Raw genomic sequence first — 13,441 nt, 5'->3', positions numbered from 1 at the left:
CTAAAACATTTCAGTTTGGATGATTCTTCAAGTTTTCAGGTTGTAAAAGATATACACATAAATACTTTTAAGATGAAAATACCTTCTATTTTCAAACATTGAGAAAAAAAATTAAGCAAACCAAACTTTGGGTCAAATTATGTCTTAATACAAATTATATATTATATTTCAATAAATTATCAACCAACAGGACTAAAAAATGCATTATTATTAAAAATTGAATTTACAAAGTGAACGAAGATACAAGAAAACTTACAGAAACAAAAAGACTCAAAAGTATTCCATCTTCTAAAATAAGAAATATGAAATCTGAAAATTAAAAAGTTGAAAATGTTGCTTGGAAAATTTTTATGACTTGTACTCTCAATTTTATTTTAATTACCTGACATATATAATTTAATATTTTAAAAGAATGTAGCTAAATTATTTAATAATATTTATAGAATGCTACCTCTCTGGGTAGATATGTTTCATACAATAGTTGTAATTAAAAAATCACTTGATAGCTTTAATTACAATTTATTATTGACTGATAAATGGATTAACAATGTATTTAGTAATCTAGGCCAATATAAGGAATAATCTGATAAAGGCTCAGTGTGCAATTCTGTCCCCTGGTAAAGCCAAGAGTTTGACAGCTATTTCACTCAGTTAGATTACATGTTTCCATGTGTGTTATTGATCAACAAAATAGGTATACAATGTCAAGCTTTTTCCTGCATCATTTTTTTTTGAGAGAAGCTCAATGATTTGGTCTGGGATGGGGAGTGGTTAGTATAATACAGAGAGCATACAGGAAAATATAAAACGGCATTTAACACCAATGCCAAAGCTGAGTGCCATGGTGCATGCCTATAATCCTAGTGAATTGGGAGCCTGAGACAGGAGAATCTCGAGCTCAAAGCCAGCCTCAGCAACAGTGAGGCACTAAGCAACTCAGTGAGACCCTGTCTCTAAATAAAATACAAAACATGGCTGGGGATGTGGTTCAGTGGTCAAGGGCCCCTGAGTTCAATCCCTGATACCAAAATAAAAACAAACAAACAAACAAAAAACACCAATGCCAGTACTTTTCTCATTAGAGAAATTACTAATTTTTGTGTCATTTATTTTTCTTTGGAACATAAAGCCATTAACTTGAACTTGTGATATTTATATCATATATACACAATCTTAAGCAAAATGCATTTTTTTCATAAGTAACATGACATTTTAAAATATTGGAAACAGTATGTGCTGATTTGTATTTTGACTTAGTGGAACAAGAGAGAACAAATCAGAGAGGGGTATATTAATATAAAGCTCTTAAAGTTCACAACACCTTCCTTTTCCTTTGTACTTACCACAAGCTATACACTGTCTTGAGAGGATTCATTATGAAAAAAATGTCAGTTACAGCTTTTTAAAGTACTTTGGAAAGAACCAATGAGAAAATAAATTGCAGGGTAAGACTTCATATTTTTTGCAAATACATGGTCTTAATTTTTCTTATAGAAAAAAATTAAATCGATTTATTACAAATATATCTAAACCATGAATTTTTGCAGCTTTCAGGTAAAGTCCAGAACTTTGTTTATACAAATTCTATGAGAAGAGTCCAGTAAATGTCATCTAATCCTAAATTGTGACATTTTCCATTCAAGACCTTGGCATAATCCCTCACCAGTAAGAGCATAGCATGCCTGGATAGGTGACTGATGATCTTTAAAAGAAGCTAGCTTCAAAAAATGGGAGATTTCTATTACAGTCATGCATTCACGTTTTTTAACAAAAATAAGTAATCCAGTTTTTCTTACATCCTCATGCACTCATAGTTTGTAGAGTTCTTCTTTAGTTACAGAAATCTCTGTCTGTACTGTCCACAACTACTATTATGAAGTCCATGTTAGTTTAAGTATTCGAAGAAGAACAAAGAAATTCTTGGCCACCAATATCCCACATTAGCAAATGTACATCATTAATAACTATCTCTTCTACCTTACTTTCTATTGTAGAGGATGTATGTACAATTTCTTTCATAGAAAATTATAAAGATGGTAGTTTTTCCTGCATTGTCCAACACTACAATGATAATTTTGTGACCCTGATGATTGAATTGCCTCTATATCCTGGTGAAGAGAATTCCCATTCTTGTGCAGTGGACCCCCTCCAGCTACCTGGGCCATCTGGCCTGTCCTTTCCTAGCTTAGACTAAAGGGTAGAGAGGTGCACTGGAGCATCCACCTCTGCTGCTGTTTTATTTACACACTGGTGACTGTTCCTCTTACAGGGAACAAGAGATAGGTTAAAGCCCAGGCCATCTGATCTGAGCAAGGTGTCATCACTGCTGTTGCCACCTGCTCCTGGAAATTGCCACCACTTTGTTTTTCATGAGATTCATGGGCCCCTGTCCTCCCCTAGTTCCTCTTGGGTGACTGCAGTCTGGATTTTCTTCTAGTTCATAAGGTTTGGAAATTTTTCTTAGCATTTCATTGAAAGGATTGTGCATTCATTTAGTTTGAATTTTGGAAACACCAATGGTTCTTAGATTTGGTCTCTTAATGTTATCCTAGATTTCTTAAATATTCTGGTCATGGTTACTTAACATATTTTCTTTGTTGTTGACTCCATGTTCAAGATTATATACTTTGTCTTCAAACCTGACATTCTGCCTTCAAAGTGGTCTGTCTAATTTATTGTTAATGGTTTCCATAGGATTTTAAAAATGATTTATTGAGCCTTCCAGTATTTCCATTTGGTTCTTTTAAAGAATATCTTTCTTTATTGAAATAAATTTCTTTATTGAAATACTTCCTGTATTTTTTTCTCTAGTTCATTCCTTAAATCTTTTAGCTCACTGAATATTTCAACTATGAACTTTCTAAATACTTTCTCTATCATTTCCTCCACTGTGATGTCAATGGGATCAGTTGATGATAAGTGTTGTGGGCTATTTGGAGATGGTTTATTCCTTTACTTTTTCACTTATATGTCTATCTATCTGGTGGAATGATTGTTGTTTTTATATTCATACAAATGAATATTTCATGAGCTGCTTTCTTTTAAGAGAACCAGGTTGGGTGAATATCCAAGAATTTACACTTACTGCACTCAATGTGTACCCTCTGCTGTTCTTAGCATCAGCACCACTTTGAGAGAGGACACTAAACATTGTTTATACAATCACTTCAGAACAAACCATATACTAATTAACCTCAGGAGAAATAAAAACTAGGTGAAACTATTCTTTACATTTCCTCTACCCCAGGTATAAAATCATAGTAATGATATGAAATTTATTGAGAAATTAATTGCTAAGGATTGCAAAATTACTATTACATTACATAGTAAAGAAGAGGGGAAGAGAGATAAATTGGGGGGAGATAGAAAAAATACTAAGGTTAAAAAAGGAAAAAATATGGATGTGGTGGGATTTAAGGAAATTTCTATTAACATAAAAGGAAAATGGGTAAGGGGGATCAAGAGAAGCAAGTGTATGCATAAGCTAAGAAAACAGAATGGTTCCAGTTAATTCTTTAAACATTAGAAGAAATACAATCAAATTGATTAATCTATCAAATAAAAATGAAGGGATACACACACACACACACACATACTAATTCATATCAGGGTGTTGAAAATTCTTATTGAGTCTTCTTAATTTCTATTTCATCAAGATTTGGCATCTCTAGAAGATTCCCATCACTCTTCAGCTTTGGATCCTCCTAGAGGTATTGTGGGACTGGAGCTATTTCCTTGGTTCAATGGATTTCATAACAGCTGGTTCCTGTTCATCAGTCCAGAGACCTGAAGTTGTGTGCTGGGTGGACGCTATGCTGTCTGCTGGCTGTTTCTTTTGATGCAGGGGCACAGGATGCAGGGTTGAGGGCTATTGGGCTGACTGCTGTGGGATGCTCTGCACTCACTCCCCTCCTCTGAGTCTTCCTTAAACTGTCATAGAGCCTGGTGACTATGTGCAATCATGGGACATGTGATTTCAGGTTCTCTGTGGGGCAACTCTGGTACATAAGCCTCTCCCATGGCTGATGTAGATTGCCGGGATACCATCCCAATGATGGGATATGGTATCAGTTGGCCCACCTGTGTCTGAGCTCCCACTGCCCCAGGTTGGGAATCACTTGTGCTTACCCCCTCTGATTGGTTTCCCCTGGAGTGCTGTCCACAACCACAAAGCCTGTGAATACAAACTATTCATGTGTTGTCTGTGACACAGAAGCCTCCTCTCAGGCTGATATAGATCACTGGAGTGCCATCTCTGTGACTGGGTTAGAGAGTCTGAATATTTCAACTATGAACTTTCTAAATTCTTTTTCTATCACCTGCTAGCTCACCTGATTCTGAATTCTCAACTTCATGGTCATGAATTGAAGGCATCTTTTTGCTCTGCCACCATGATCTTCTCAGGGCAGTGTTATCCAAACACCTGTGCAACTGTGGAATCTTTGGGGATAGGCTTTCTGTGGGGTATCTCTGGTTCAAAGATCTCCATCTTGGCTAGTGTAGCTCATAGGGGGTTTACTTGTCACTGGGATGAGGGTAGGATGTCAGCTGGCCCATATTTATCTGGACTCCTACAAAGGCTGAGTTGTGCTCTGGGTCAGGGTTAACTCTTCCAGGAGTGATTAGCTCTCAGGTCTGTTTCACCTAATACCCCTTGTCCACACTGAGGGGGAGGGAGTTTTAGTCAATTTTGGCTAGCAGAGATCCTTCTACAAGTTTCTTCTAGACAGATTACTGAAACAGTTTCAGAGGCATTACTTCTGGTTTTATTTGTTGCCATCTGGAGGTGGGCAGAAGCTGTGCTGAACTGATTCTTCTAGAGAGGCTAGCTAGCTGTGGACTCGACAAGATGAATATGAGCCTATATGGCTTTCAGTCCACAATTTTGGCCAAACTGCCTGATCTCTTCACCGTCCTTGATGTTCTGTTGTGTTTTAACTTGATCTGCTATTCTTTCCAGATGTTGCTAAGTAAGTAGGTATATGTGCTTTTCCTCTCCCTCTTTCTCTCTTTGTTATGTCTCCCCCATAACCCCATTCTCATTATAGTATGGGGTCAAAGAATTCTGTCCTTATTTTTTGCTATGGTAACCAAACCTCAGGTCCCTCTATGTATCAAACTGTCTAATATTAAGTTCTGGTCAAGTGTTCTGTCGCTGCTTCCTTTCTAGGCTGTAGAGGTTTCAGAGGTTGCTGCCTAGATCCACTTCTCTCCCACAATTGCAGTTCTTTATTGGCTGTGAACTGAGTTCTGTGCTGAAAAGGCCCAGGAGTTTTTAATATCATGACTGCAAGTGAGGGATCCTGTAAGTCCACAGATAGTAGTTTTACAGTAAGCATTGCAGGTAAAAAACCAGCCCTGTTCAGAGTAAATTCTATTGTAGTTAAGAATAAAGGACTGCCTTGCCATAATGAAAAGATGTGTTCCCAGGTATCTGGTTGCTATCCACAGAGGATGATGCTTTGGGAAGTGGGAAGTCAGAGGTTTTTTATTTGTTTGTTTTTATCTCTCACATGCACATAGAACAGTGGCTACTGTCAGGTTATCTTTGTGAATGGAAATACCCATTGATAACCTCATGAGAAATCTCTATCCCTGCCACCTTGGACACTTTTTTTCCTGAGCAATGATATGTGTTTTAGGGAGGAGGCTGACTGACAGAATGAACCATTGGGCACCTGATCATTTAGATCCTTTTCTTTTCCCTTTGTTCAGCATTACACAAGACACAGGCATCTTCATGACCTGTGAAAATACAAAGGAAATTTGACAAGAAATTTTTTTCTCTGTTGTAAAAAAGAAATGATAAAAACAGACACCTAAAATTGGTGGTATATTTCAAACATTTGTAAATGATGTTTCTTATTATTAGCTTGTATCTTTGAATAGCTAAAAATTACATTTGATTCTTATGCTGAAAAACAGCTTTTTTAGATTTATAAATGCTAATTAACACTCTTTTACTTCAATTGTGGACTTTTGTCCATATCATAAGTTGGTTTCCACCAATTCCTTGTGTAAATGATACTGTTGTTCATGTGTTTTAGTTACATAGAATGTATTATTTTTAAAAAATTATACATCTCTTTTTTTTAAATCGAGTTGTCATTAATTCAGCTACCAGACTTTAGAATGCATAAGAGGCTCTCATTATATTTTTATCCACAGTGCTCAGGTAACAGTTCCTTCGGAGTACTCTCAGGCAGGAAGATGGCACCACCTAGAGGACCCACTTGGGAATTCAGAGAGAGGAAGGGGTACAGAATAGAAACATAAGCTGAGGACCGCTTACCTGTAGGTTACTGAGCCTCAACTCTGCTCCTGACATACCGTGCACAATGATCATGACTTGGCCCGCCTGCCCTCATGATTTGTGCATCTCCCGCTTCTAGATGTTTGGTCACTTGATATTTCATTTTCCTGTATTTGGGAAAACCTGGGAAAACACTAAGATACATTTTTCAAAAGGTGTATAGTTCTTATTTTAGATCCACATTAAGTCCAAAATCCCGTGATCTGCTTTGGTGTTTCTCCTATGGGGCCTGAGTCTAAAGACAATGTTTCTGTTATCATCACTGTTTTCTCTATCTACTGGTTAGGATGACTTATATAGTTGGACAACTAGAACATTGTGGGATATGCCACAGAGCCTTCCTATCTGGCTACCACATCTGTTTGGCAATTTTACTGTTTGTAATATGTGAATAGGAACAACATCCCCGATATTGAAATGTATTATTTTCTGATATCATAGTCATAAGTTTTGTGCTTCTTTCTGGGTCGATGTTGTAAGATGAAACTTACAACATTATTCATTATTTTATGAGAGATGACTCAAAATGATCAGAACACCTAAAGCCAGAATGTTTCAGCTAATGTGGCAAAAAATATTATGGTTTCCTTCATAATCTCCAAATTTCTTGATATACTTGTCACTTCATGCACAATTACCATGACAACATAGAGACTAGGAAGTTCCCCGGGTTTTCCACATGGTCCAAGCCCCCATGTACTGTGTTACAACATGGAAAGGAGAGTCAGCATATCTGAGAGAATAAAATGACCATGTGTGCTCTTGTCCACTGCACAGGAATGCACACTGTTTCAGATCTCACTCTCTGAGAGGAATGCAGAACTTGGCTTTCATATCAATGGTTTATACCAAGTACCTGCAGAAAAGTATACTGCTCTGGCACATTCCACAGCTGGTGCAGAAATGGACAATGAAATTATATCCATCTGAACATTTGACAATGTATTTCTGTCTTTCGGAATTCATCAAATTGCTATAGAGGACAGGGGCATGAATTAAATGGCGATATAACCCAACCTTGAGCAAAGTCCTTCAGGTGTTTAAAGGTGGCATTAGTCTATGATTTTCATTTATTATTCTGATTGAGCAGAGATGAGTGAAGACTCAGGATTAATCATCCTCACAATGTTTCTACTAGGAAATAATTTAGTACTATCCAGTTCTACCTTGTGTGTTGGAATATTTCCACGCTGCCCTGCAGAATGACAGAACCAATGATAAACTTTAAGTAGATGTCATTTAAAGATGTAATACTTTCTTATGAGAGCCTGTTGAACTGGAACAAAGAGTCCCTGGGTCATGCAGGTGTCCTCCCACCTGCATGTGCTTCAATCTCCTGGTGATTCTGATGACCTCCAGGCCCTCCTGAGGACAGAGTCCATCTAAGAAGATGCAGTCCAGGCAGCATTTGTCAGCAGAAGTTAGGGGACCACACCATGAAGAAGCATCCTAAGGGCTGACAGTCAGTCTGAAGGGCTGTCCCTCCTCTCTCTGTCCCCTGTAGATAAGTGCTGTTTTGCACACCAAAAATCCCCTCCAGCAACAGCCTGGAGCTAAGGATAATTTGCATAATGGGCAGCAATCTCTTAGATTGGAACAAGAGAGGACTTGGAGAAGCCAGCCCAGCCTAGGCCTCAGGATGCAGACTCAGAGGAACCTCTACCATGGTCTGTACCTGTCTCCTTCTAGGGCTTATCTCTTACTGTACAGGTTCTTCCTCAAGGGACCCACCCATGAAGCCCAGGGCTCTGGGACCAGCCTGGAGCTGGCTCTCAGCTCAGCATGACCCTGACTGTGAGGGCAGTATGCTCAGGATTTCAGCCCTACACTTGCTTACTTGATGCTGTGAATCTGAGAGGGCCAGGAGAGAGGAGCTGCTGCTCACCTGCTCAATAACACCATCCTCCAGTCAGCCCATGGGACATGGACTGACACTGATGGGAGGGGGCTCCCTGAAAGCCCAGAGAGTCCTTGAAGTAAGTCTGGGTTAGGCAGGCAGGAAATCATTTGGAAGACTTCCTCAATGTTAATTCCCCCCTCTCCTTTTTTCTCTGTAGAGTCACCTTGGCCTCCTCTGACCTGACTAAGCCATCTTCAGTATCTGGCCATCAGTAAGACAGCTAGTATGACCACTCTGAAGGCAATTTTGGCTGTAAGTATGTATATTAGTACCAGCAGAAGCCATGCCAGGCTCCTTTACTTGGAAAATATTATGATGGCAAATGACATACACTATCCTTGGTCTGATTTCAGGTTCTAAAATGGAAAACCCAGTCACCCTGACCACCATCAGGACCAGGTCACAGATGAGATTACTTCTCTGCCATAGCACATGGCAGTAGGAGCACCTGGCAGTGACTCAGCAGTGACACAGAAAGGCAAGTGAGACAGGAAACACCTGCCCAGCCTTACTCTGTTTACCATGCACTGAGCCACAGGCATGACCTTGGTCTCCACTCACTCAGCTGGTTTCCCACTACATTCAAGCTACAGAAGAAGAATGCAGAGACTCATTGGAAATTTGGTTATCCCGAAGGACTTGTTAAAGCCAGGTGAAGAAGTGCATTCCTGTAACTCCAGTGACCTCGGAGGCTGAGATAGGAGGATTGCAAATTTAAAGACAGCCTCAGAAATTTAGGAATGCAAATCAAAACTATTCTGAGATTTCATCTTACTACAGTCAGAATGGTAATTATGAAAAATACAAGTAATAGTGAAAGTTGGCAAGGATATAGGGAAAAATATAAAAGAAGGTCTGCATTTGTGGCTCAGTGGTTAAGCACCCCTACGTTCAAACCCCAGTACCAAAAGAAAAAAAAAATTTTGAAATTTTAAGTTCAAAGTCATATCACTTTCACCCAGAACCAAATAGTTCCCAGTTTTCTGGATGGACAGTGTCTCTAGAGAACCTGGTTCCTGAATTATACACCCACACTCTCTTCCCTCCATTTGAACACAGAGTGTGTCAGGAGAAGTACCTATTTCTGATCTTCCTTTGATAAGTTGGCCTTGCCAGAGAAGATAAAAAATTGTGAGCCCTGTAGGATGGCATGGATAGGGTGACATATGCTGACTTGCCCATGCCAATTCTCAGTGTCTGAGAACAATGTTATCCAACAGCTCATACAATTAAGTGTGCACATGGACCTTAGGTGTGAGCAAGGACTCCCATATTCCCACATCCAGGAAGAAATGCTTACATGCCTCTTAAATACCATCCAAAACTAAACTGTGTAGCACAAAAGCAAGTACATGTTTTGAAAGAGCAACTGGACAAGGCTCAGAAGTGCCTTTTATTGAGGAACAGCTCTGCATATTTGTAGAGCTGGGATCAGTTTGACAGTTATAACAGTTTGGCATGGGACACTTTCTGATTGGTGGGTAAGGATCAGGAGAGTGAGCAGGGCTCACCATTGGGTGGCTCTTCTCAGGATGGGGAAGTTAGTCTTTGGAGCTGGGGTGACTCCCAACATACTTGTCCTTGTGAAGATAAATTCTGGGTCAGGGATGTACTCATTTCTTAGTGTACTCCCATAGGAGGAGGGAAAATGGCACCGAATAATGCAAAGACGGGTCCCTGAAAGAGATCAAGAAACCAGAACGTGTGAATGATCATGGGATTCAGCCCTAATCTATGGCTAGCCTTTCAATGCTTTCAAAGGTATTTTTTTTTAAAATTTAAAGGTATTTTTAAAAATTTATTTTTAAAAATTTGTTTTACATGATAGGAGAATACATTTTGACATTTTGTACACAAATGAAGCACAGCTTCTCATTCCTCTGGCTGTACATGGTGCAGAGACACACCAGTAGCATAATAATTCAGGTTTACAAGGTAATAATGTCTGTCTCATTCCACCATCCTTCCCAACCCCACATCCCCTCCACTCTCTTCTGCCAAATCCAAAGTTCCTTCATTCTTTCCTCTCCTCTCCCCTTTAATAGATCAGCATTCACTTATTATCAGAGAAAACATTTTATTAGGATTGGCCTATTTTACTTTGCATGATATTCTTGAGCTCCATCCATTTTGCGGCAAATGCCATAATTTAATTCTTCTTTAATGTTGAGTAATATTCCATTGTGTAGGTATGCCACATTTTCTTTATCCATTCATCTGTTGAAGGGCACCTAGGTTGGTTCCATAGTTTAGCTATTGTGAGTTGACCTGCTATAAACATTGATGTGGCTGCATCACTGTAGTATGCTGATTTTAAGTCCTTTGGGTATAAACTGAAGAGTGAGAATGCTGGGTCAAATGGTAGTTTCATTACAAGTTTTCTGAGAAATGCCCATAGTGCTTTCCATATGGTTGCACCTAATGAACTCAAAAAACTTAATCAATAAATGGGCTAAGAAACTGAACAGACACCTCATAGAAGAAGAAATACAATTGATCAAAAATATATGAAAAAATTCAACATTCTAGCAATTAGAGAAATGCAAATCAAAACTATTCTGAGATTTCATCTTACTACAGTCAGAATGGTAATTATGAAAAATACAAGCAACAGTGAAAGTTGGCAAGGATGTAGGGGAAAAAAGATAGGATGACCATTTTTTAATAAAAAACCAACTTGCCTTTGTGAAAATTATGAGCTCAGTGCAGCCAACTGTTTCTGTGAACAACTGTTTTTCTAGAATGTCCTAAAGTAAAGATTTGCTTAGGTAGTATTTACTCCTGAATCATCTTGAACACAAGTGTTCTGGGCTAGTTATTGAAGCTGACACAGGTGGCCTCAGTCCTCAGCACCAACACACACTGTGGGATGACTCACTGCATACACAGGCCTCTCCCTCTGCTCTTGCCAGACCGTGCAGAGGAGACTAGGCCCAGAGTTATGACCAGAAGATTCTCTGACCCTGCTGCAGGCCACCTATGGGGGCACCATAGCAAACAACCCCAGAGGTTGTCAGTGATCATGAGACAGGGAGGAGGATGTGAGGTTTCCCCAAGAAAACCAATACATAACCATGAGAAAGGCTGAGAGGGGCTGGGACAGCCAGCCCAGTCCTGCAGGTTTTATCTACTTTCGGATGGAAATGAAATTGTGAAAGAGCCCCAAGGGGAGTGCTGTTGTGGGGTACAGACTGGGTAAATGGCTTCCCCACCAGGTCAATGGCTGCCTGAGGTGGAGTGTGATCCTCCCTGCAGGAGCTCCTTGTCTGGAGCACTTTCAGGCTCCTCCCACTCTCACTCCTTTGCTCACTTCATTGATCTTCACTCCATGGATCCTTGTCCCAAGCCTTCCCTTCTGCATATGCAGGCTTCTCCCTCTGCTCTTGCCAGACCCTGCAGAGGAGACTAGGCTCAGAGTTATGACCAGAAGATTCTCTGACCCTGCTGCAGGCCAGTCATGGGGGCACCATAGCAAACAACCCCAGAGTTTGTCAGCCTCCTCCAGAGTCAGGTAGATAACAGGGGACTGGCCTGAGCCCCCTGGTGGGCATCTCCTATGCCTTAGACCAGCCTATCAGGACCTCCAAGTAGGCCCCAGGACCACCCAGTCTCAGAGGAGAACCTCTAAGTTCTTGGTGGATGCCACCTGCTTTAAATACCTGACTTTACCTGCTCAAATATACTACATAGCTAAAGATCCTTTGTAACCAAATTGATACTGTCTAGCTCCATCCTCATTATTCATGGGAAATCAACAATTTACTTTAAAAATGAAAACTAAGATAGCAATCCAAATATTGAGAAATGGGTATCATTTGTTTGTTCACTGAAATGCTTCTAAAGAGCTTTAAGTTTCACAATTACTATTCAAATGAAACACAGGCAGTACTAAAAGAGAAAAAATGAAGTGTGTGGATAATTTGTTTATTACTCTTCAGGCAATGAGTGGTTCTTCCCAATTATTGCCATGGCCACAATACCAATATGCACTCTTCACAGTCAGTGTGGCCCTAGAATAACTGATGGATGGCTACCCTGGAACCATGTACAATAGCACCTACCTCAATTCAGGTCATTGACCTCAGAACTTTATCTTTCATTGGAGCATGACAGAGGACAGAGCTCTGGAGCATTTTCATAATGATCTGAATGTCTCTTCTGTTCTGTTTGCATAAGTAACAAACAGAGGCCTTATAATCAGGTTTAGCCCAACTTTCAGAAACTCAAATCTCTGGCCCTGGCCCTGAGTTATGCTTTGGGCATGTTTCATGGGGCAAAGTACCAAGAATAAGTTCCATAGAATCATCATCTTTCAGACTATGTGATATTGTAAGTCTCTGCTGCCCCAAGTAGAACTTTTACTGCCTCTTTAGCAGAGAGAGGTGCAGGAGACACTGCAGAGAGAACCAGCAAGAGCCAGGCCAACCCTGAAGAACAGAGCAGCTACCTCACTCCACAGAGATTCTCCAGCTTTAACCTGGGCACAATTCTTGGAAACTATCATTCACATCATGAACAGGCCTCTTGGAGACCTCCAGACCATGGTTGGGGGCAGCAGTGAGCTGCTGTGGCCTGGCCTGGCCCAATATTACTCTTCCAACCTGGTCATGCTGTGCCACAGAGAGCCCAGAACCAGAATTCATAACACCTGGGTCAACTTCTGACCTTGACAATGCTGGTATCTATGCCTATAAGCAACTGAAGCTCTCTAGGTCTCAGTGTCATCAAATGTGGAGTGGAGACACCTATGTTGACCTCACAAAACTTGTTTTTCAGACATACATGTCACAAAGTCATGATGGAGTCTTACTAATTAAATATGGATTTTCTTGGGTCCAGGAAGTGAGCGTCAGGTCTTGGAATTTCCTGTTCTTCATCTGTAGGGAACCAAGGAAAAGGGCTCAGCCAGGGGTATGTTTTCTCAGTGGTGGAAACAGGTGTTTCTGGATCTGATCAAATATGAGATCCAGGATTTATCAAAAGGGCATTTGAAGCTAATATGGGAATTCACAACCATAAATGTTAGGTGTGGTATGAAATAAAGAACATAGCTATATAAATGATGTTATGATGGTGATGATGATGACCAGGATAGAAGGAACACTACTGAGCTTTCCTGCCAGATATATGCTGTGCTCCCACTGACCCCACAGCTACTCTTGTTGGTAAGGAGGGGGATGCCATTTGTGGCTATAAATAAAAAGGTGCCTGACTCCATAGATAGTATC

The 13,441-nt window shown here is 40.1% G+C and overlaps 1 protein-coding gene and 2 pseudogenes across 1 annotated transcript in view; 1 reads left to right on the top strand and 2 right to left on the bottom strand.

The window, feature by feature from the left end:
• The window catches only part of LOC113197387 (uncharacterized), a 519,021-nt gene that overhangs the window by 417,410 nt on the left and 88,170 nt on the right, over positions 1–13,441 (bottom strand). The window lies entirely within an intron of this gene.
• Positions 1–13,441, top strand: part of LOC144253596 (KH domain-containing RNA-binding protein QKI-like) — a 194,845-nt pseudogene that overhangs the window by 148,833 nt on the left and 32,571 nt on the right.
• Positions 1,608–2,128, bottom strand: LOC113176516 (ADP-ribosylation factor-like protein 5A pseudogene; annotated as a pseudogene).

This window comes from Urocitellus parryii, chromosome 3, assembly GCF_045843805.1.
Source record: "Urocitellus parryii isolate mUroPar1 chromosome 3, mUroPar1.hap1, whole genome shotgun sequence".
Taxonomy (NCBI): Eukaryota; Metazoa; Chordata; class Mammalia; order Rodentia; family Sciuridae; genus Urocitellus; species Urocitellus parryii.
This window is presented reverse-complemented; position numbering and strand designations above follow the sequence as displayed.